Below are 23,458 nucleotides of genomic sequence, written 5' to 3' on the forward strand. Positions count from 1 at the left end.
GTGTGTCTCGAATAAGAGGTAGATGCCTCTATTTATAGGCCAAGTTCTCAGAGGTTACATCCTCCAGCCTCACACAAACCGTTCGGCCATTATAGAAATTAACCACCATTAACATCCACTAATTACTCGGTTACAAACGTCAATACCACCCACTAAAGGCAGGGATACAAATGGTTGCTCTGTTAAAAACCGTTCAGTAACAATGCATGCATTCATGCACGGTACAAAATTAAAATTTATTCTGACCATAACAACACAAGTTATTTGTGGAATTAATAAATTTATGAAGTGGAAATTTCAATAAAAAGATAGAATTGGCCCAAGGCCCAAGCCCGAGACCGAGACATTCCCGAAACCCGAAACCCGAAACCAGGGTCTGGGTCCGGGTCCGGCCCGGCTCGGCTCGGTGGCGGCGCGCGCACGTGTGTGTGTGCGCGCGCGTGAGGGGTTAAGAGATAACCCACACACACTCTCCTCTCTTGCACTAGAATGACCACTAAATAAAGAGGAGAGTATATAAACACTACCACAACACTCATTCCCAACCAATGTGGGACTCTTGATTTCCACTTCAATTACACATAACCAATGTGTTCTTTGAGCATACTTTAAAAATCAATTTCTCATTCATTCTAGCTCCAATTTTGGAAAAATTATAATCAATATTATACCTCATTCCGCAAGGAAGAATAATACGAAAGAATTACCAAATTCCGTTGAGTGGAACCCACTCAAACCTTTGCCTAAAGTCAGCAGCTTATTAGACAATAAATACTCAATATTGTCCACTTTTCCTCTCTAATATTCCAACAGTATTAATTGTAATATATCACATTGCTGGTCAAATAACATCATTAATATAAGAATGGGTTCTGTAAAAGCAAAAAAATTGACATTGCTTTTGATTATTACAGGTTTTCTTAAGTTCTACCCGATCCTACCTCGTCCCAAACAGCAAACAACAACAAACAACACAGGGACAAGTTCGCGCCAAGTAAACTATCTCCGACTCATCTAACAACAACACCACAATCTCAAATCTGATCCCTTACCTAAACAATTTCAAAACCAAACCAAAATTCCATACTCTCAAGACAATCTCATATTACAAAAATCAAATCCACAACCTAAACCACTAAAAAACAGGACCAATATTTATTCAGAAACATTACTGAGCGGAGCAGACAGAACTTATAATGAAATATATCCAAAACACAAGCCAACAAATGTAATAGACTAAATCAAATCTTAATTCACATAAAATCTGAAATTGACCAAGCAAAAACTCCAATTCAACTCTCAAAACCAAGACCCAAAAATCAATTAACAGGTTCAAGATAAACAAACATAAAAAAACCCTAATTTCTTTACAAATTTTTGTCCAAAAAATCAATTAACATTCACGAACCCTAACTCAAAGAATTTTAGATCAAGAACAACGACAAACCGAGCCCAATCCAACCCATATACCACGTAAAATCACAAAACAAGCAAGAGAAATCAAAAAGCCCTAATTTCTAAACCTAAATCGAACTAAAAGAAAGAACAAATTTTCAAATAGAAACTCTTACCTCTTATTAATGAACGAACCATGGACTCTTTGTCTCTCCTTAACCAGAAATCCGCGCTCAAGACCTTGTAAAGAAATGAAATGGAGCCATAGACTAAGATTAGACGCGATTCAACTAAAGAAACGAAGATGAACGAAGGAAAAAGAAAGATGAAGAACAGAGAAAGGACGAGATCTCACCAACACAAGTCCGACGATGCTCAACCCTCACTTACTCGCTCGCTCTCTCTAGCTCTCTCTCTTGGAATCTCTCTTGCTCGCTCTCTCTAGCTCTCTTTCTTATTTTTTTTTCTTTTTGATCTTCTTGGCGGTACTGTGATGAGAATAGAAGCAAAGAAAAACTCTAAAGGATTCAAGTACAGCTAAAGGCGGTTGAGAGCAGGACATAGGTGGTTAGACGAAGCAGAAGGCGATGGTGGTTAGAGGCAATGCCTGAGAGACAGAGAGAGAACGGGATGAGAGAGAGAATTTGATAATTATGTACAAATATAGAAAATATTCAATTTGTCTAAGTGAACATAGCGTTGTTTTTATACTTAGTCAAATTTGAAGTTTTCATACACTGTCTGAAACAAAATTCTTAGTTGGAATTTTCCCTCCACACTCAAATAGTAAAATTTATTAATTTTTTAAATTTTAGGTATTACAACTCCATCTTTACCTTTGACTGTAGTGTAAATGTGCCAAAATTTTGTGGGAAATTTTCCTCCATTTTAAAATGGTGAAATTTTGATCATTTTTAATTTTTTGAGTAAAACCACTACTTTTTTTATATTAACTGTAGAGAAAAATAGACCATTATCTACAGTTTTATATTCGACTAGAGTCTAATATAGGAAAAAAAAGGTGACCATAGTCTGTATTCAAAGACTCCATTAAAAGGCTAAACTGAAGTTAAAAACAAAAGATGTAGTGTCTATCCGGGTTGTACACTTACCACAAGTGCAGAATGCTCCCACTAAGTGATCAACCTTCACTTCCGTTCCACATATATGACTTTAGATAAGACTTTCCAAGCACATATCAGTCACCGACCAAGTTTTAGTTCACCGCCGGATCTCGGATGCCCAGCATGCGATTCAGTTTGATACGGAGACTATGGATGATAGTTGTTATTGATTCTGAATGTTATCAGACCTCAACCCACTAATCATATGATGCTAATAAAGTAACTTCTTATCTTATTTAGTAATCCTCATCTTCTAGTGGGCAATATTACTAACATCAATGGCCCAAGCCTTGAAAGCATCTCTAGCCTATTTATATTAATGTGACCAAGTTTTAAGTGCATGATAGGTGCGTTAATCACGCGTGAAACTCCTATCTCCCGGATCAAAAATCGACGAGACCTCGACTGCTTTGATAGTTTTTAGTTTGTTTTTTATTAGTTTCAGGTTCAAAGGAGCAATAGAGTGTCTACAGTCAATTTCATTGAAAAAAGGACGTGATTTAGGGACAAACGGTAGAAATGGAGTAAAAAAGCAATAGTAAAAAATTTACGACTCCGCGCGCCGCATGCACCCTCTCGAATTGCTTGAATAAGAAATTGATATTTTTTTTTTGGAAGATTTTGACTTTTGGATTTAATTGGAAGGCTCAGATGACTCCGAAGATACCCCATTCAGAGTTAAAAACACCTTTGTAATATAAATTAAACATCATTATTCTTTTTTAGGTTTTGTTTATGTTTTTGGGGAGCTTTGGAGAGATAGAGATTAGAGCGCCGTTACTCTCGACAATCACATTTTTTTCTTCTTCCTTTAATCTCATGAACTCCAGTTTTTAATTTATATGAAGATGTTTATTGTTTCATTCATGTTTTCTTCTTATTTTCTTTTCGTTCATTGTTTCACCATGCACTAAATTTCCATATGCCCGTCGTGGAACGTGTTCATGAGTGGTGATGGATTCCTTATAATATATCAATTGATTGTTCTTGTTTGCTGATTTATTTAATTCAAATCCGTGCTTAATGCTTGTTTGAGAATCACGACCTCATACTCATTCTTGAATTCAACTTGATACTTGAGAAAGATTAGTTGTTAGTGTGCTTGATTTGAATTACGGTAATACAATCCTATGCTAGAAATAGCTAGGCTGTTATCGACTCGTGAGAGTAGTCTTGTGTTATAATGCTTGCCGTGTTTCTTAGGAGTTGAGATCGAGAGATAAGACTCCGGCATAGGTTTAGGTCCTTAGATGCTCGAGAGATTTAATGATATAATTAACGTGAGTACGAGTAGTAAAGATTGAGCAAGAATAGTTGTGCTTAAGTCCATGAATACTAACCGTGTTGGAACTCGTGAAGCCGTGGTCCAACTTCTCTCTATCTGTTTAATCACCTTTTGTTTGCTTGTTTTTCTTATTTATTTCTTTATATATTTTGATTTCTTGTTAGCGATTGGAAATCACTTCTACAACTCTCTTCGGTTGTCTACAACAAGTTTTTGGCGCCGTTGCCGGGGACTAGTTATAAAAAAAAGATTATATTCATTAGTTTCTATTTGAAATTTCTTTTATATTTGTTTTTCTCACTTATTTTTTTATTCACTTTTTCAGGTGTATGCAAAAAGACGATGATTCGAGTCTCGGTTGATCTTGAAATAGAGAAAACTTGGAACCGCAACCGAAAAGAGAGTAAGCAACAAATTGGCGAACCGATCATTGACTGAGGAAGCAGAGAAGCTATTGATTTATTACGTGTTACCCTCCACTAATGGGTACCATTCAGCCATTGTCAATCAAACCATCGAAGGGAACTGGGGCTTTGAGATCAAAACGGCGATGATCAATATGATTCAACAGAATCAATTCTCAGGAGCCCCAAATGAAGACCCAAACGACTATATGGCCAATTTCAAAGAACTGTGTGGCACGTCCCAGGTCCACAACGCCTTTGTCGATGCAATACATCTTTGTTTGTTCTCGTTCTCTCTTCGTGACTGAGCGAAGTCGTGGCTGAATTCCTTGCCCGCCGATTCTATGACCATGTGGGACGAGTTTTGCAACACCTTCCTCACAAAATTCTTCCCCTTTGAGAAGACTGCCCGTCTACGAAATGCGATCCACAATTTCGGGCAGTGGGATGGAGAATTGTTGCGTGAGGCATGGGCATGATTAAAGGACATGCTGAGGAAGTGCCCCCACCATGGGATCACTCTGCCAGTCCAGCTTCAGACGTTCTATTATGGACTCCTCACGTCCACAGAGACCTTAGTAAACACCGTTGCAGGAGGCACGTTCTTGACTAAGACGCCTACCCAGTTCCATGCCCTTCTTGAGGAGCTGGCGCGCTCTAACGACCAATGTCCGGTGGAAAAGAGACTCTTGAAAGCGAGACCCGTAACCGCAAATGCCACTACTTCTGGAGGGGACACAAAAGGGATGAAGGAGATGTTGGCTCAGATGGCGGACTTAAAGAAGTAGTTCCAAGAGATTGAAGACACCGCGCATGTAGCCCAAGCCACACCGAAGCCATATTTTTTGTGTAATGGACCACACTACACCGATGATTGCCCTCAAGCAAACGATGCCAACCCCAAGAATGCAAACTACGTTGGGAACTACAACTACACGCCCCTCATTCCAAAACTCCAACAACTACAACAATGGAGCCCGGAACAACTAATACAACCATGGATATCGTCTAAACAACAACAACAAGGATTCCAACAGCAACAACAACAAGGATTCCTACAGAACCGGGCTCCACATGCATTCCAAAATCAACAACAGGGGCAACAACATCGGTTTCAACCACGTCAACAGCAAAATCAGCCCGCTCCCAAGGACAAGATGGAAGAACTTCTCACGACCTTCATCCCCACGACTCTGATTCATATCTAAAATCAGTCGACGCAAATACAGAACCAATCGGCGCAAATTCAGAATCTAGAGACGCAAATGGGGAAGATTGCACAGGCTCTCAATGTGCGACCACATGGCACGCTTCCGAGCAACACCAACATCAACCCGAAGGACCAGTCCAATGCGATTACCCTTTGCAGCGGGATGGTGGTTGAAAACTCAAACAAGGGGAAGGACAAAGCCGAAGGCGAATCGTCATCTTCAACAAATCCTCTGCCTAAAGCGGTTCCACTGCCACCTCCATTGGTAACCGCCCCTGTTCCAATGCCATTTCTCAACGACTCAAGAAAGCAAAGTTCGACAAACAGTTCTGGAAGCTTCTAGAGATGTTCAAGCAACTCCGAATCAATATACCGTTCGCCGACGCCACCGAACAAATGCCGAGCTACGCAAAGTTCTTGAATGACATCCTCTCCAACAGGCACATAATTGATGACTACATCATGATCATCTCTCCGAAGAGTGTAGTGCAATAATCCAGAGGAAGCTCTTGCCGAAGCTGAAAGACTCGGGAGTTTCACCGTGCTATGCGTCATCAGAGACTTGTATTTTGAGAGGGTACTCTGCGATTCGGGAGCTAGCATCAATCTCATGCCTTTTTCCATCTTCCAGAAGCTAGACATAGAAGAGGTGAAGCCTACATGAGTGATGCTCAAAATGGCGGACAGGTCCTTCTAGAGTGATGTTGGGCGGCTACTACCCAAGAGAAAAGAGAGAATATTTTTTGCATAAATGTATCAAGATACTTGCCAAAAGAAATAGAGGAAACAAATTTCCTATGCATGGCATAAGGGAAATTCGACCATAAGGGTCAAGGTAGAAGCAAATAAAATAGGAAACAAATCCAAGGACTTGCTTGGTAAGTCTTGGCCGTGTGACTCTATGAAGGAAAAGGGAAATTGGCTCATGAATATGTGACATTCTATTGAAGAGGAAACTATCTTATTGAAGGTGAGACCTCTCTTATAAATAAGAGCCTCATTCTTCACATTTGATTCATCCAAAGTTTTAGAGATTGAGAACATCTCTCTCTAGACTTGGCCGACTCCTCTCTATCTCTCTCTATTCAATTTCTTTTTTTTTTTGTTTTGGCACCTAGGTCCTCATTTGACCTAGAGTTTAGCTCTTCGACTTCAAGACTTGTTCTTAAGTCGTAGTGTTTAAAAGTGCCCACACACTAATTCCTTTTTCTCTCGAGTGATTTAGTGATAGAAACTTTTGTGGTTGCTCGAGTTGCCGAGGAAGGAAGAGAGACGTGCTGCGAGGGGAGACGAACATTGCAACCTTTTTCCAAAAGCTTCTCAACGTTCAAGCTTCTAAAAGGTTAGTAATCTTTTATGCTCATATTAGTTTTTATTTACATGTGCTTGCTCTTTGTCTAGGTTAGTAAAAACTGTTTTACTTGTAAAAGAAAATTTTTAAAATTTTGCCGCTTACCGAAGCGTTAAACTTTTTCTTAAACCCTAGATCAATTCCAACAAATCACACTAATGTTGAGCGTCGGAGAGGTAAACAGAGGCACCCCCTCTGTTTCCCCTTCTTAGTTCACGGTTCTCTTATCTTGTTAAGGTATGCTGGCAAGCTCAGGGACCATTGACAGCTAAGGGAAGACTCGACACATCGAGTCCGACACGCTCAAGCCAAAGCGAGACCTCTTGGTCGGGTCTTGGGTCTGACCGCTTGGGGCTTCTAAATCGTTGTCCGAAAATGAGCGACGACATTTTGGCGCTAGAAGGAGGGGGTCTCCCGACCTTGGCGACAAATTCCCTCTACAACTCTTCTTCCACCTTTGACGAAAAAACTCTCGATAGATGAGCCAATTGCCCGTCACCTCCACGGCCGACCGAGCGACTAGCTCAAGATACGTCTTGGGAAGCTTGGCACGCCAAAATGGGGATCAAGGGCCTCGTGACAACGAGAGCCTGCCCCTCCACCCGGCGACACCAATGACACTCTCCGTGAAGACACGGCTCGGAGACTCTCTGAACTTCTTGAGCGGCCAGGGGTGAATGGTGCACTCATTGCCAACCTCCTCTGCTACGGCATCGAGGACCACGTCAACCACGACGAGAAAAATGCCAACTACGTGGTGAGCTCAAAAACCAATGAGACGAACCTCGACCGCGCTATTCACAAAAGTGACCGCGCACGCACGCCTTCAAGGGGACACCCTTAGGCTACCGCATCAAGACAGCAATCGTCAGGTGAACAAACATATGCGCCCTTGAGGGGACACCCTCGAGAGACCACATCAAGGCATCAAAGATCGAGCAATACTCGAGGACGCTCAATCTCAAGGTCCCGAAAAGGATGCACCGAGCTCACCATTTGCGTCAAAAACCCTCGGAGAGATGAGACATCGATGGTCGCAGCGCCCATCGAGGGCGTCGCTTGAATGACGTATCCTTGCCAAGGGTGATAGGAACGGCAAATGGAGACTTGACAGACGTCCTAAATTCCCGAAGGGAATCTCATGGGAGTGACTTGAGAAAAAATCTCAACACCCAACGTGAGAACGCAAGAGAAGTCGTCTCAGGACACCAACCGCCCAACGTTGTTAATCGAGTATCCAACAAGAAGCACGTTGTCACACTCATTGCACCGGCCATCGGTCTCGACTCACGAAGGAAGAGGCGTAGAAATGGTCGGGTCCCTGACGACCATCCTTCTCCGACCCCGAAGCAATCCTTTGTCCCTCTCAACACGACACCCGACAAGATCCTGAGCTTACACAAAGAGAAGATGGGATCTCCACCTCCAATGAAGAGGGACCCCGCAACGCGGGATAGGAGCAAACAATGCGAATATCACCAAGACCACGGACACGCAACGACCGAATGCAACCAGCTTAGAAAGCAAATTGATTCCCGGATTCGAGGCGGGAATCTCAAAGAGTTCATTGCATTCGCTGGCGAGGTGACAACCCCGACTGAGCGTCCGACTTGTCAAAGGGGAGAATCCTCGAGCATAAAGACAATGAGACGGTGAGCACTGTCCATCAACTAAAGAACAAGCTCCCACCACTTGGGCCACAATTGGCATAGCTTTCGCCATTAAATTCACACCTGAACTTACCCGACTCTATGACCATTTCATTTGAAACATGTAATTTTCTTTTTCCTGAAAAGTCGAAATTTCAAGGAAAGTTGTAAACAACCTTCTCATTGCAATAAAAAGTTGTTCTACCCATTGTCACGTGTTATTGTATATCCCCTACACGAGAGTTTCCTGGTTTTCGTCTCACAAACACAAGAAACTCGGGGGGCTAATGTGTAGCAATACTCAATGAAACCCTCAAAAACAAAAAAACAAAAGTATAACGAAGTCTCAAGGGGCCGATGGTTAGGCCGGAGGTCCCAAAGAGAAACAATCTCCTTCCACGAATCGACTAATTATTCCTCGTGTCAACACTACACATAACTCCTCGAGTTGAGTCCACTCCTCGAGTTGAGTTCCGAGTCCACGAGTCGACTGATAAGTCCTCGTGCCGACTCTACACATGACTCCTCGAGTTGAGGTCACTCCTCGAGTTGAGTTTTGCGTCAACTGATAATTCCTCGTGCCGACTCTACACATAACTCCTCGAGTTGAGTCCATTCCTCGAGTTGAGTTTCGAGTCCACGAATCGACTGATAATTCCTCGTGCCGACTCTACACATAACTCCTCGAGTTGAGTCCACTCCTCGAGTTGAGTTTCGAGTCCACGAGTCGACTGATAATTCCTCGTGCCGACTCTACACATAACTCCTCGAGTTGAGTCTGTTGGAATCGATATAGGGTTTAAGAAAATAATTAATGCTTCGGGAAGCGGCGGAATTTTAAAAATTTTCTTTTACAAGTAAAAACGGTTTTTACTAACCTAGACAAGTGCAAGTACATGTAATTAAAAACTAATATGAGCTAAGAAGTTTACTAACCTTTCTTGAAGCTTGAACTTTGAGAAGCTTTTGGAAAGTTTGAAACGCTCGTCTCCCCTCGCAGCACGTCTCTCTTTCTTTCCTCGGCACCTCGAGCAACCACGAAAGTTTCTATCACTAAATCACTCGAAATAAAAGGAATCAGTGAGTGGGCACTTTTAAACACTACGACTTAAGAACGAGTCTTGAAGTCGCAGAGCTAAACACTAGGTCGAGTGAGGACCTAGGTGCCAAAACAAGAAAAATCGAAAATGAACTAGAGAGAGAGAGAGAAGAGGGGCGGAAACCACAAGTTCTAGAGAGAGAATCTCTCAATCTCTAACTTATGTGGAATGAGAAAAATGAGATGAATAAGGCTCCTATTTATAGGAGAGGTCTTACCTTCAATAAGGTAGTTTCCTCTTCTATAGAATATCACATATTCATGAGCCAAATTCCTCTTTTCCTCTATGATGCACTCGGCCAAGGTGGGCTTCATTAAGCCTTGGATTTGTTTCCTTTTTTGTTCCTTGCCTTGCTTCTTACTTGTGTTGGGCGCCTACCTCTTATTTCCCTTAGAGGAAATTTGTTTCCTCTTTTTCTTTTAGCAAGTATCTTCATACATTTATGCACAAAATATTCTCTCTTGTCTCTTGGGTATTTGGGCGCCTATAACTTATCTAGAAAGGCCTTCTAGAAGCTTTTCCACTTGTTCATGACAACATGAAAAAGGCCCATTAAGAATTTTCAATAAAATTCTTATGAAATGAAATTAATTCACGAGGCCCAATAATCAAGTCATGGCCGAGTGACATTAAGTCATCAAATGAACTTGTCAAAAAATTTATTGACATTCATTTCATCATATGTCTCAAAAGACAAAAATACCCTTTTGACAATTTTCGTTCTTGTTTTGACTTAGCTTCCAGTTTAACTATTCCTATCGATGTGATTCGTGACAGTGACCTCATGGACCCAAATGAACAAAGCTTGAGCTAAACACTTGGACTCAAAAGTTCACAAACCTTTTCCAAGTTTAGCTTAATGCCAACTGACTCCACTAAAGAGCTGACACTGAAAATCTCTCGGTTCAAATGAATTTATTTTCTACTCAAGAATTCGACCTAATTATGATGAGCGGATCCACTGAATATTATCTATGTTTACCCTTCATGAATGTCATCAGCTAGTCGGGATTTACTAAATTACCATTTTACCCTTCTAGCTGTTATTTCCTCAACTCCTTTGTCGCTTGTGAATAAGTTAGAAACAATGTATTGACGAGGAGCTAACAAGTCACATTGTTTCATCCAAAAGAGTCAGGACTCAATTTGGACACTGGCCAGTTCATTTATTCACACTCCAAGGAACAAAGCATGAGGTGACATACATTGCATTTCAGCAATCTTGTACATGAATTCCATATCTATGAGAACTTCACAAAGTTACTCATGACATACTCACAACTTAGTACTTCACCAATAGGCCCTGTTCGGAATCACATAGTGAGTCCGAACTCTGACTTTCTCAAATGAGAATACTAAGGTGTGAAATGGCATGTCTCATTTCAGGATTAAGGTAAGCATGATGCAATTCATACATAGTGACTTCGAGACATAAGAGGTTAAATGGTTTGTTCTTATCTTGTCTCTAGAAGTGCACTGGTCAATTCAGTACCTTCGAAAGATACCTAGAAGAACTATAGAGTCTCCAACTCTCAATGCCTCATAACCAGACATCATAGATTCTTCTAACAATCATACTGAGGTCAATAGTCCTTTGACCCTTAGATTGCGAATATATCGTTTTAAGCAAACTACGAAGAGTTTGTTCATGCAAATCTACATTTGTCTCTTCGTAAGTTGTTTAGTTTGTTTATGGACTAAAGACTAAGGTTTTATCATAAAGCTTCAAATAAAGAAAGAATGAATGAACGTTTCAACTTTATTAATGAATGAATAGGCAATTACAAGCAAGAGTCTTCATGAGACTTTATTAAATCAAATGTACAAAATAAAGATTACAACTCTTCTTGTGGGCACCATTGACAACAAACTCCCACTTGACTCAAAGAAGATGTGTGTAGTCTTTCTTGCCTAATCCCTCACGATGTTGGTCGAAGACCTTGTTCGCTAGGGCCTTGGTGAATGGATCTGCCAGAGATCTACTTCACCTCCACGTCTCCACGCTGCGCGATCTCTCGAATCAAATGGTATTTCCTCTCAATATGCTTAGAGCGCTTATGGCTTCTAGGTTCCTTTGAGTTAGCGACAGCCCCACTATTATCACAATAAAGGGTCATGGGCTCGTCGACGTTTGGAACAACTTCCAAATACTTAAGGAATTTTCTTAGCCATACAGCCTCTTTGGATGCTTCACAAGCAGCCACATATTCTGCTTCCATTGTGGAGTCAGCAATGCAAGATTGCTTAATACTTCTCCACACAACAGCTCCACCATTAAGGATGAACACAAATCATGAAGTGGATTTCCTTATCCGCTTGAAAATCGGAGTCGGTATATCCCGTCATAGTTAGGTCAGTACCTGAGTATGTAAGCATCACGTTGGATTGGAAACTACGCCAACGGCAAAACATATATCAGGTCTAGTGCAAAGCATAGCATACATGAGGCTTCCTACGGCAGAGGCGTAAGGAATTTTCCTCATGTCTTCAATCTCTTGTGCAGTCTTGGGAGACTGGTCCTTAGAGAGTGAAACTCCATGCCTAAAGGGTGTTTGGCCCTTCTTGGAGTCTTGCATCGAGAAGCGATCCATTATCTTATCAATATAAGATGCTTGAGAGAGCGACAGGGTCTGGTTTTTCCTATCTCGAAAGACTTGGATCCCCAGAATGTACGCGGCTTCTCCTATATCCTTCATATCGAATTGCTTTGCCAGCCAGACCTTAACCTCATATAACTTACTCACGTCATTACCAATGAGTAGTATATCATCGACATATAGTACCTGAAACACAACTTTGCCTTCGTGTATTAACGTGTAAACACAAGGCTCATCTATTGACTGTTCAAAGCCGAAGCTCTTTACAGTTTCATCGAATCTAATATTCCATGACCTAGATGCTTGCTTTAGTCCATAAATGGATTTAAGCAACTCACAAATCTTGGTCTCTTGACCTTTATCCACGAAACCGTCTGGTTGAGCCATGTAAATGCGCTCGTCAAGATTGCCATTCAGAAAGGCTGTCTTGACATCCATTTGCCAGATCTCATAGTCGAGAGCTGCATCTATGGATAGGAGTATGCGGATGGATTTAAGCATCGCGACTGGCGAGAAGGTTTCTTCATAGTCAATCCCTTCTTGTTGGCTATAACCCTTCGCCACAAGTCGTGCTTTGAACGTCTAAACGTTCCCATCAGGACCCCTTTTCTTCTTGTATATCCACTTACACCCTACGGGTTTAATCCCTTCAGGAAGGTCCACAAGTTTCCAGACATTGTTGACATACATCGAGTGCATTTCAACTTTCATGGCGTCAAGCCAAAGGTTTGATTCAGAATAAGACATCGCTTGGCTATAGGAAACAGGGTCATCCATGTCAGAGACGGCTACAAGAGAGTCTCCATAAGACATGTACCTGTCAGGCTTTTGAGTAGCCCTCCCACTACGTTGAAGTACAACTTGACGAGATTCTGATGAGTTAGGTTGTGTTTCGGTTGGGGTAAGAACAGTTCTTACAGATGAGGTAGAAGCTTCCTCACCCAACTTTTCTTCAAGCACAATTTTGCTTCTAGGTTTCGCATCTTTCATGAAGTCCTCCTCAAGGAAACGAGCATTCGTGCTAACGAAAATCTTATCGTCATCGGGACTATAGAAAATGAAACCTTTGGATATCCCACAAACAGGCACAATTCTGACCTACTAGCCAACTTGCTAGTCTTTTGCCTTAGCACATGTGCAGGGCAACCCCAAATTCGGATGTGGCCCAAACTTACTTTACGGCCAGTCCATCTTTTATAAGGAGTACCAGGAACCGTTTTAGACGGAACTTGGTTCAGAATGTAAGGGGCTGTTTCGAGGGCATATCCCCAAAAGGAAAGCGGGAGTATGAGTAACTCATCATCGATCTAACCATCTCCATAAGAGTTCGGTTTCTTCTCTTTGACACTCCGTTTTGTTGAGGCGTGCAAGGTGCGGTAAGCTTCTTCTTTAAGAAAGTCATCGAACTCTCCAGACATATACTCACAACCTCGATCAGATCGAAGGGTTTTTATCACTTTTCCAGTTTGCTTTTCCACTAAAGCCCTAAAGACCTTAAATACGTTAAAGGTCTCAGATTTGTGTTTGAGCAAATAGACAAACCCATATCGTGAGTAGTCATCGGTGAAGGTAATGAAGTATTCGTATCCTCCACGTGCCTGTTGGCTGAGCGGACCACATACATCAGAATGTACTAGTTCCAGCAACTCAGTGGCTCTTCGACCCTTATCAGAGAAAGGTCGCTTAGTCATTTTTCCTTCTATGCAGGATTCACAAGTAGGTAGTGAACCTATTGCAGAGTCTTGGAGTGGACCATCCCTCACAAGTCTCTTAATCCTATCTAGACTGATATGACCAAGTCTCAAGTGCCAGAGGTATGTTGATTTTGTTAGATCGGAGGATTCAGAAAGTTTGATCCTCTTTGGCTCCCTAATTAGATCATTATCTATTTCGGTGTCTAAAAGAGAAGGTTGAGTGGGATAGATGTAGAAAAGAGCATTCTTCATACATGCATCAGTGACAAAAGAATTATCAGGAAACAAAATACGAATTCCATTCTTAATAAACTTTAAACAATAATCTTGCTCACGAAGACGAGCAACGGATATTAAGTTCTTCCCAAAGGTAGGAACAAAATAAACATTATTTAAGTTTAAAGTGCGGTCTTCAAAAGACAGCGTCACAGATCCCACAACCTTCGCAGACACCAGGCTCCCATCACCCCATTTGAAACAGAACTCGCCTTCCTCTAAGCTTTTGGTTTTCTTGAAACCATTTAAGGAACAACAAATATGGTTAGTAGCAGTGGAGTCAAGAATCCACGTTGATACATTATCAGCTACTAAGCATGCTTTGGTAACTAGTACAATACTATGTTCCTTTGCTTTGAGATTTGCAGGACAGTTCTTTTTATCGGCCTTGTGAGGTCTCTTCTTAGTTCTAGAGGCGGAGGCTTTTTGCTCAGTAGCATGTGCCTCTCCTTGATTCCTCTTTCTCTTAGTGAGACCTACAGCAGTGTGAAGTTCCTTCATAGGCTTGGTAACAGTGTACTTTAGCTTGTTTATGAAGTAGTTCATCTTGGAGGTGTCAAGAAATGCGGGGAGAGTTTCTAAGATCATATGTATGACATTCTTCCCATCAGTCTCAGATCCTAGGATTTCCATTTTATTTAGAAAACTAATGATCAGTATCATAAAGTCTCTAACAGAAGTCCTAGCCTTCATATGACAGTTCATAAACTGTCGGACTGCTTTTTGCCTTGCTTGATGCCTTTGCCCTCCAAATATCTCAAGGAGATTGTAGAGCATTTCGGCGGCAGTCTCGATGTCACGATGTTGCTCTTTCAGCATATTGTTCATAGATGCCAAGATATAGCACCTCACAATCTCATCGGATCGAAGCCAGGCCGCTAAGGCGTCATTGTCCTCTTGAGTCGAATCATCATTCGTCAGAGGAGGACACGGGGTGGTGAGTACCCATTTGTGCTTGGTAAGGATTATGTGGAGGTTATGTTTCGAATCTACGTAGTTTTCGTTTTCGAGTTTGATCGAGGAAAGAAAGATAGAGAGATGGTTGAGAGACATATTGCCTATATAAGTTGAAACAAGTTTATGATTAGTCTTTGGTTTAGGATTTAAGTTTTATTAAGACTTTTATAAAATCCAAAGGTGTTATAAACCAAACGATAATTTACTCCTTCGAGGGAAGGCCGCAAAAAATCTCCATTTATAAGTAAATGACACATCATTAATGCTAAGCCAAGATGTCAATACACCAATTTTGACTAGCCACCTTTTAAATTGGTTTGATCACTCATATCCTCTCGCAGGGCCTCGAGGGAGGATTACTAGGGATTGAGTCTAAGTGTGTAACCAACCACTTAGTCCAAAAGATTGACTTTGAAAAACAATCCGCCGAGGGGAGGTCTTGTCTCATTGTCTCACTTTCGGATTTAGCTCATTGAGCAATGATCAGTGCAAAGCGCCCTTGAGTACTCTCATTTAAGAGAGGGCCACGAGGGTGACTCTTAGTCTGGCGACACTTGCACTTTTCATTAGTGTTGGAGATAGTGGGTTACAAACAACAAGTATAACCCTCCCACTTAGTTTTTGGAGTTGGTTCATCGACTCTTATAGGTTCGGAAACAAATTTCCTAGTTAGAGAGCGATAGAGCGGACAACTAGAAGAGAATCCTAGATCGACATGTTCAGAGTAGTATTACTGCATAAAGGCATAAGGTACATACTCGATCTTTTCCTATTTTCTATTGCGGGAAAGTGCATGAGGTAAGTGTGAACTTCAACTCACTTGAACACTTGAAAGTTTGAGATTACACATCTTTTTGTTTTTCGGCTTGTCTACAAAGAGACCTCCCACTCAAAATTTCAAGAGCATATAGATTTTGAACGTATGTGATATAGATATAGTTTTGAAAATATTTTGAAAACTTATTTGATTTGGGTGACAAAATATTTTCAAGTTTGAAAGTGAAAACGGTTTTTCAAAATTCAAACTAGTTTTGTAAAAACTCTATTTCAATTAATCTTTCAAAAATAAAAACTTTTAATCTTACACATCATGTTTATAATCATATGAAAAACATTTTTGCTCAAGAAAATTTTCTCATTAGAGAGTTCTATAACTCATGGTAGTGGGGTTTGAAAATCCGGATTTCTAAAAAAACTGGAGTTTCAGACAGCCGCGCACCTCGGAGTAAAATCGCCATATCTGGCGGCTCCGATGTCCTTTTGAGCCGAAACCGGTGGCATTGGACAGAGGACAGACAGAGCTTTAATTTGATTCAAGAATCATTAAATTTCGATTTCTTAGCTGACAGTTATGCCACTTTTAATGCGGGTTTACTCCAGCTCGAAGAAAAAGAAATAATTAAAACTTGGTCCTTTTTAGGTGCGAAAAAGAATCGAGTGTAACATAACGTTTTATGAAGGTTGTTAAAGCTTTTATTTGTGTTTTATTAACAAGGTAATAACATGATATAAAATAAATAGCAACAAGCATAAAATGAATACGGTAAATAAAAGAAACTAGAAAGACAAGGTAACTAGTCACAAAATTTACCGAAATTTCTCAAACCTTTAAAACACGTTTTTCAATATAAAAAATTAAAAACTTTTAGAACTGATTCTAATGTGTTTTAAAAACATCCCAAACTCATAGAAAATCAACATGCTTTTTAATTTAAAGACAAGAGCAATAAATTAAAAAAAATTTAAGATTACAATTCTAACTTGTCACAAAATTAGTAAACTTTCGAAAACGATTTTAAAGCTCATAATTTTAAAAACATGTACATGCTAATCTTTGACCATAGCTCTGATACCATTTGTTGGAATTGATCTAGGGTTTAAGAAAAAGATTAAACGCTTCGGGAAGCGGCGGAATTTTAAAAAATTTCTTTACAAGTAAAACAGTTTTTACTAACCTAGACAAAGAGCACGTACATGTAATTAAAAACCAATATGAGCATAGAAGTTTACTAACCTTTCTTGAAGCTTGAACTTTGAAGAAGCTTTTGGAAAGTTTCCACTGCTCGTCTCCCCTCGCAGCACGTCTCTCTTTCTTTCCTCGGCACCTCGAGCAACCACGATAGTTTCTATCACTAAATCACTCGAAATAAAAGGAATCAGTGAGTGGGCACTTTTAAACACTACGACTTAAGAACAAGTCTTGAAGTCGCAGAGCTAAACACTAGGTCGAGTGAGGACCTAGGTGCCAAAACAAGAATAATCGAAAATGAACTAGAGAGAGAGAGAGGAGTTTCGGCCAAAGTTCTACAGAGAGAGTCTCTCAAATCTCTTAAACTTGGATAAATGAATTGTGAGGAAATGAGGCTCCTATTTTTAGGAGAGGTCTCACCTTCAATAAGGTAGTTTCCTCTTCTATAGAATATCACATATTCATGAGCCAATTTCCTCTTTTTCCCTTTGAGACACTCCGCCAACATGGCCGAAGTTCCTTATGCATGAATATGCAAATTTGTTTCCTCTTTTTCTTTTGGCAAATATCTAAATACATTTATGCACAAAATAAACTCTCTTTCCTTAGGTATGTTGGGCGCCCAACATGTCTCTAGACTGAGCTTCTAGAAGCTTCTTCATTTATTCATGAGAACATGAAAAAGGCCCATTAAGAATTTTCAATAAAATTCTTATGAAACAATGTATTCACGAGGAGCAATGTGAATAAGTTAGAAACAATGTATTGACGAGGAGCTAACAAGTCACATTGTTTCATCCAAAAGAGTCAGGACTCAATTTGGACACTGGCCAGTTCATTTATTCACACTCCAAGGAACAAAGCATGAGGTGACATACATTGCATTTCAGCAATCTTGTACATGAATTCCATATCTATGAGAACTTCACAAAGTTACTCATGACATACTCACAACTTAGTACTTCACCAATAGGCCCTGTTCGGAATCACATAGTGGGTCCGAACTCTGACTTTCTCAAATGAGAATACTAAGGTGTGAAATGGCATGTCTCATTTCAGGATTAAGGTAAGCATGATGGAATTCATACATAGTGACTTCGAGACATAATAGGTTAAACAGTTTGTTCTTATCTTGTCTCTAGAAGTGCACTGGTCAATTCAGTACCTTCGAAAGATACCTAGAAGAACTATAGAGTCTCCAACTCTCAATGCCTCATAACCAGACATCATAGATTCTTCTAACAATCATACTGAGGTCAATAGTCCTTTGACCCTTAGATTGCGAATATATCGTTTTAAGCAAACTACGAAGAGTTTGTTCATGCAAATCTACATTTGTCTCTTCGTAAGTTGTTTAGTTTGTTTATGGACTAAAGACTAAGGTTTTATCATAAAGCTTCAAACAAAGAAAGAATGAATGAACGTTTCAACTTTATTAATGAATGAATAGGCAATTACAAGCAAGAGTCTTCATGAGACTTTATTACATCAAATGTACAAAATAAAGATTACAACTCTTCTTGTGGGCACCATTGACAACAAGGCTTGCCTCGGCCTTTGGCCGGCCTAAGGCTTGCCTCGGCCATTGGCTGGCCCAAGGCTTGCCTCGGCCATTGGCCGGCCCAAATACTTGCCTCGGCATTTGGCCTGCCCAAAGGCTTGCCTCGGCCATTGGCCGGCCCAAGGGCTTGCCTCGGCCATTTGCCGGCCCAAGGGCTTACCTCGGCCATTGGCCGGCCAAAGGGCTTGCCTCGGCCATTGGCCGGCCCAAGGGCTTGCCTCAGCCATTGGCCAGCCCAAGGCTTGTCTCGGCCAAGGGGTTCCCCAAAATACCCCTTGGTCGCCTATAAATGCAGAAATTCGTCCTCTCCCAAAGCTAATCCATTTTTTGAGTCCTGAAACGCTGTCGAACTCATACTTTACTCGTTTTGCTCATCTTTGGCCTTTCACCCTCTAAAACCTCTATACTTCACCTCAATCCCACTAATGTTGAGCGTCGGAGAGGTAAAAAGAGGCACCCCCTCTGTTTTCCCTTCTTAGTTCACGATTCTCTTATCTTTTTAAGGTATGCCGGCAAGCTCAGGGACCATTGACAGCTAAGGGAAGACTCGAGACATCGAGTCCGACACGCTCAAGCCAAAGCGAGACCACATGGTCCGGCCTTGGGTCTGACCGCTTGGGGCTTCTAAATCGTTGTCCTAAAACGAGCGACGACATTTTGGCGCTAAGGGTCAAAGGACTATTGACCTCAGTATGATTGTTAGAAGAATCTATGATGTCTGGTTATGAGTTATTGATAGTTGGAGACTCTATAGTTCTTCTAGGTATCTTCCGAAGGTGCTGAATTGACCAGTGCACTTCTAGAGACAAGATAAGAACAAATCATTTAACCTCTTATGTCTCGAAGTCACTACGTATGAATTGCATCGTGCTTACCTCAATCCTGAAATGAGACATGCCATTTCACAGCTTACGTATTCTCATTTGAGAAAGTCAGAGTTCGGACTCACTATGTGATTTCGAACAAGGTCTATTGGTGAAGTACTAAGTTGTGAGAATGTGATGAGTAACTTTGTGAAGATCTCATAGATATGGAATTGATGTACTAGATTGCAGAAATGCAATGTATATCACCTCATGCTTTGTTCCTTGGAGTGTGAATAAATGAACTAGCCAGTGTCCAAATTTAGTCTTGACTCTTTTGGATGAAACAATGTGACTTGTTAGCTCCTCGTCAATACATTGTTTCTAACTTATTCACAAGAGACAAAGGAGTTGAGGAAATAACAGCTAGAAGGGTAAAATGGTAATTTTGTAAATCCCGACTAACTGATGATATTCATGAAGGGTAAACACTGATAATATTATGTGGATCCACTCATTACAATTAGGTTGAAATCTTGAGTAGAAAATAAATTCATTTGAACCGATAGATTGACATTAAGCTAAACTTGGAAAAGGTTTGTGAACTTTTGAGTCCAAGTATTTAGCTAAAGCTTTGTTCATTTGGATCCATGAGGTCAATGTCACGAATCACCTCGATTAGGAATAGTTAAATTGAAAGCTAAGTCAAAACAAGAACGAAAATAGTCAAAAGGGTATTTTTGTCTTTTGAGACATAGGATGAAATGAATGTCAATAAATTTTTTGACAACGTCATTCAATGACATGTTTCACTCGGCCAATATTAGTCTTATTGGGCCTTGTGGATTAATTTCATTTCATAAGAATTTTATTGAAAATTCTTAATGGGCATTTTTCATGTTGTCATGAACAAATGAAGAAGCTTCTAGAAGCTCCTTCTAGAGACAATATGGGCGCCCAACATACCCAAAGAAAGAGAGAATATTTTGTGCATGAGGATGCTTAAGGAAAATTCGGCCAAGGCATGAAGGGAACAAAAGAGGAAACAAATCCAAGGGCTTCTAGAAGCCTATTTGGCCGTGTAACTCTAAGGGAAGGAGAGCAATATTTGCTCATGAATATGTGATATTCAATGAAAGAGGAAACTACCTTATTGAAGGTAAAACCTCCACTATAAATAGAGGCCTCATTCCTCTCATTTCATTCATTCCACATAAGTTAGAGATTGAGAGCTTCTCTCTCTAGACCTTGTGCCCGATCCTCTCTCTCTCTCTCTCTCTAGTCAATTTCGTTGTATTGTTTTGGCACCTAGGTCCTCATTTGACCTAGAGTTTAGCTCTGCGACTTCAAGACTCATTCTTAAGTCGTAGTATTTAAAAGTGCCCACACACTAATTCCTTTTCTCTCGAGTGATTTAGTGATAGAAACTTTCGTGGTTGCTCGAGTTGCCGAGGAAGGAAGAGAGACGTGCTGCGAGGGGAGACGAACGTTGCAACCTTTTTCCAAATGCTTCTCAACGTTCAAGCGTCTAAAAAGGTTAGAAAACTTCTATGCTCATATTATTTTTTATTTACATGTGCTTGCTCTTTGTCTAGGTTAGTAAAAACCGTTTTACTTGAAAAAGAAATTTTTGAAAATTCCGCCACTTAACGAAGCGTTAAACTTTTTCTTAAACCCTAGATCAATTCCAACAAATGGTATCAGAGCTATGGTCAAAGATATGCATGTACATGTATTTAAAAATATGAGCTTGAAAATCGTTTTCGAAAGTTTACTAATTTTGTGACTAGTTAGAATTGTTTTCTTAGATTTTTTTTAATTTATTGCTCTTGCCTTTAAATTAAAAATCATGTTGATTTTCTATGAGTTTGGGATGTTGTTAAAACACATTAGAATCAGTTCTAAAAGTTTTCAGTTTTTTATATTGAAAAACGTGTTTTAAAGGTTTGAGATTTTTCGAGTAAATTTTGTGACTAGTTATATTGTCTTGCTAGTTTTTTTTATTTACCTGAATCGTTTTATGCATGTTGTTATTTCTTTTATACCATGTTATTACCTTGCTAATAAAACACAAATAAAAGCTTTAACAAACTCCTAAAATGTTCCGTTACATTCGATTCTTTTTCGCACCTAAAAAGGACAAAGCTTTAATTATTTCTTTTTCTTCGAGCTGGAGTAAAACCCGCTTTAAAAGTGGCATAACTCTCTTCTCAGAAATCTAAATTTAATAATTTTTTAGTCAAATTAAAGCTCTGTCTGTCCTCTGTCCAATGCCACCAGTTTCAGGTCAAAAGGACATTGGAGCCGCCAGTTATGGCGATTTTACTCCGAGGTGCGCGGCTGTTCCGAAACTCCAGTTTTTTAGAATTCCGGATTTTCAGCCCCACTACCATGAGTTATAGAACTTTAATGAGAAAAATTTCTTGAGCATAAATATTTAACATAAGATTATAAACATGATGTGTAAGATTAAAATTTTTTGATTTTTGAAAGTTTAATTGAAATTGAATTTTTACAAAACTAGTTTGAATTTTGAAAAACCGTTTTCGTTTTCAAACTTGAAAATATTTTGTCATCCAAATCAAATAAGTTTTCAAAATGTTTTCAAAACTATATCTATATCACATATGCTCAAAATCTATATGCTCTTGAAAATTTGAGTGGGAGGTCTCCTTGTAGAAAAGCGGAAAAATAAAATGATGTGTAATCTCAAACTTTCAAGTGTTCGAGTGAGTTGAAGTCCACACTTCCCTCACGCACTTTCCCGAAATAGAAAATAGGAAAAGATCCGAGTATGTCCCTTGTGCCTTTATGCACTAATACTGCTCTGAACATGAAAATCTAGGATTCTCTTCTAGTTGTCCGCTCTGTCGCTCTCTAACTATGAAATTTATTTCCGAACTTATAAGAGTCGATGAACCAACTCCAAAAACTAAGTGGGAGGGTTATACTTGTTGTTTGTAACCCACGATCCCCAACACTAATGAAAAGTGCAATTGTCGCTAGACTAAGAGTCACCCTCGTGGCCCTCTCTTAAATGAGAGTACTCAAGGGCGCTTTGCACTGATCATTGCTCAATGAGCTAAATCCGAAAGTGAGACAATGAGACAAGACCTTCCCTCGGCAGATTGTTTTTCAAAGTCAAGCTTTTGGACTAAGTGGTTGGTTACACAATTAGACTCAATCCCTAGTAATCCACCCTCGAGGCCCTGCGAAAGGATGTGTGTGATCAAACCATTTTAAAAGGTGGCTAGTCAAAATTGGTGTATTGACATCTTGGCTAAGCATTAATGATGTGTCATTTACTTATAAATGGAGATTTTTTGCGGCCTTCCCTCGAAGGAGTAAATTATCGTTTAATTTATAACACCTTTGGATTTTATCAAATGTTTTAAAAACTCTAATCCTAAACCAAGACTAATCATAAACTTGTTTCAACTTTTATAGGCAAAATGTCTCTCAACCCTCTCTCAACCATTCTTTCCTCGAATAAACTCGAAGGCGACAATTACGTCGACTGGAAACGTAACCTCGACATAGTCCTTACTGTTGACAAGCACAAATGGGTTCTCACCACCCCCTGTCCTCAAACGAATGAAGATTCGACGCAAGAGGAAAAAGACGCCCTGGCGGCCTGGCTTCGATCCGATGAGATTGCGAGGTGCTATATTCTGGCATCAATGAACAATGTGTTGCAACAACAACATCGTGATTACGAAACTTCCACTGATATGCTCTACAATCTCCATGAGATGTTTGGAGGGCAAGGACGTCAAGCTAGACAACAAGCGGTCCGACAGTTTATGAACTGTCGCATGAAGGCTGGGACTCCCGTTAGAGATCATATGATGCTGATCATTAGCTATCTAAACGAAATGGAGATCCTTGGATCTTAGATTGATGGGGAGACTAAAATAGATATGATCTTGGAAACTCTCCCCGAAACTTTTGATACCTTCAAGCTGAATTACTCCATGAACAAGCTAGAGTACACTGTTACCGAGCTCATGAAGGAACTTCAAACCGCTGAGGCACTCACTAAGAAGAAGAGGGCTCTAGGAGAGGTACATGCTACTGCCTCCA

The sequence above is a fragment of the Urtica dioica genome, chromosome 7 (genome assembly GCF_054948205.1).
Source record: "Urtica dioica subsp. dioica isolate 48M chromosome 7, U.dioica_male_clone48M_v1_H2, whole genome shotgun sequence".
Lineage (NCBI taxonomy): Eukaryota > Viridiplantae > Streptophyta > Magnoliopsida > Rosales > Urticaceae > Urtica > Urtica dioica.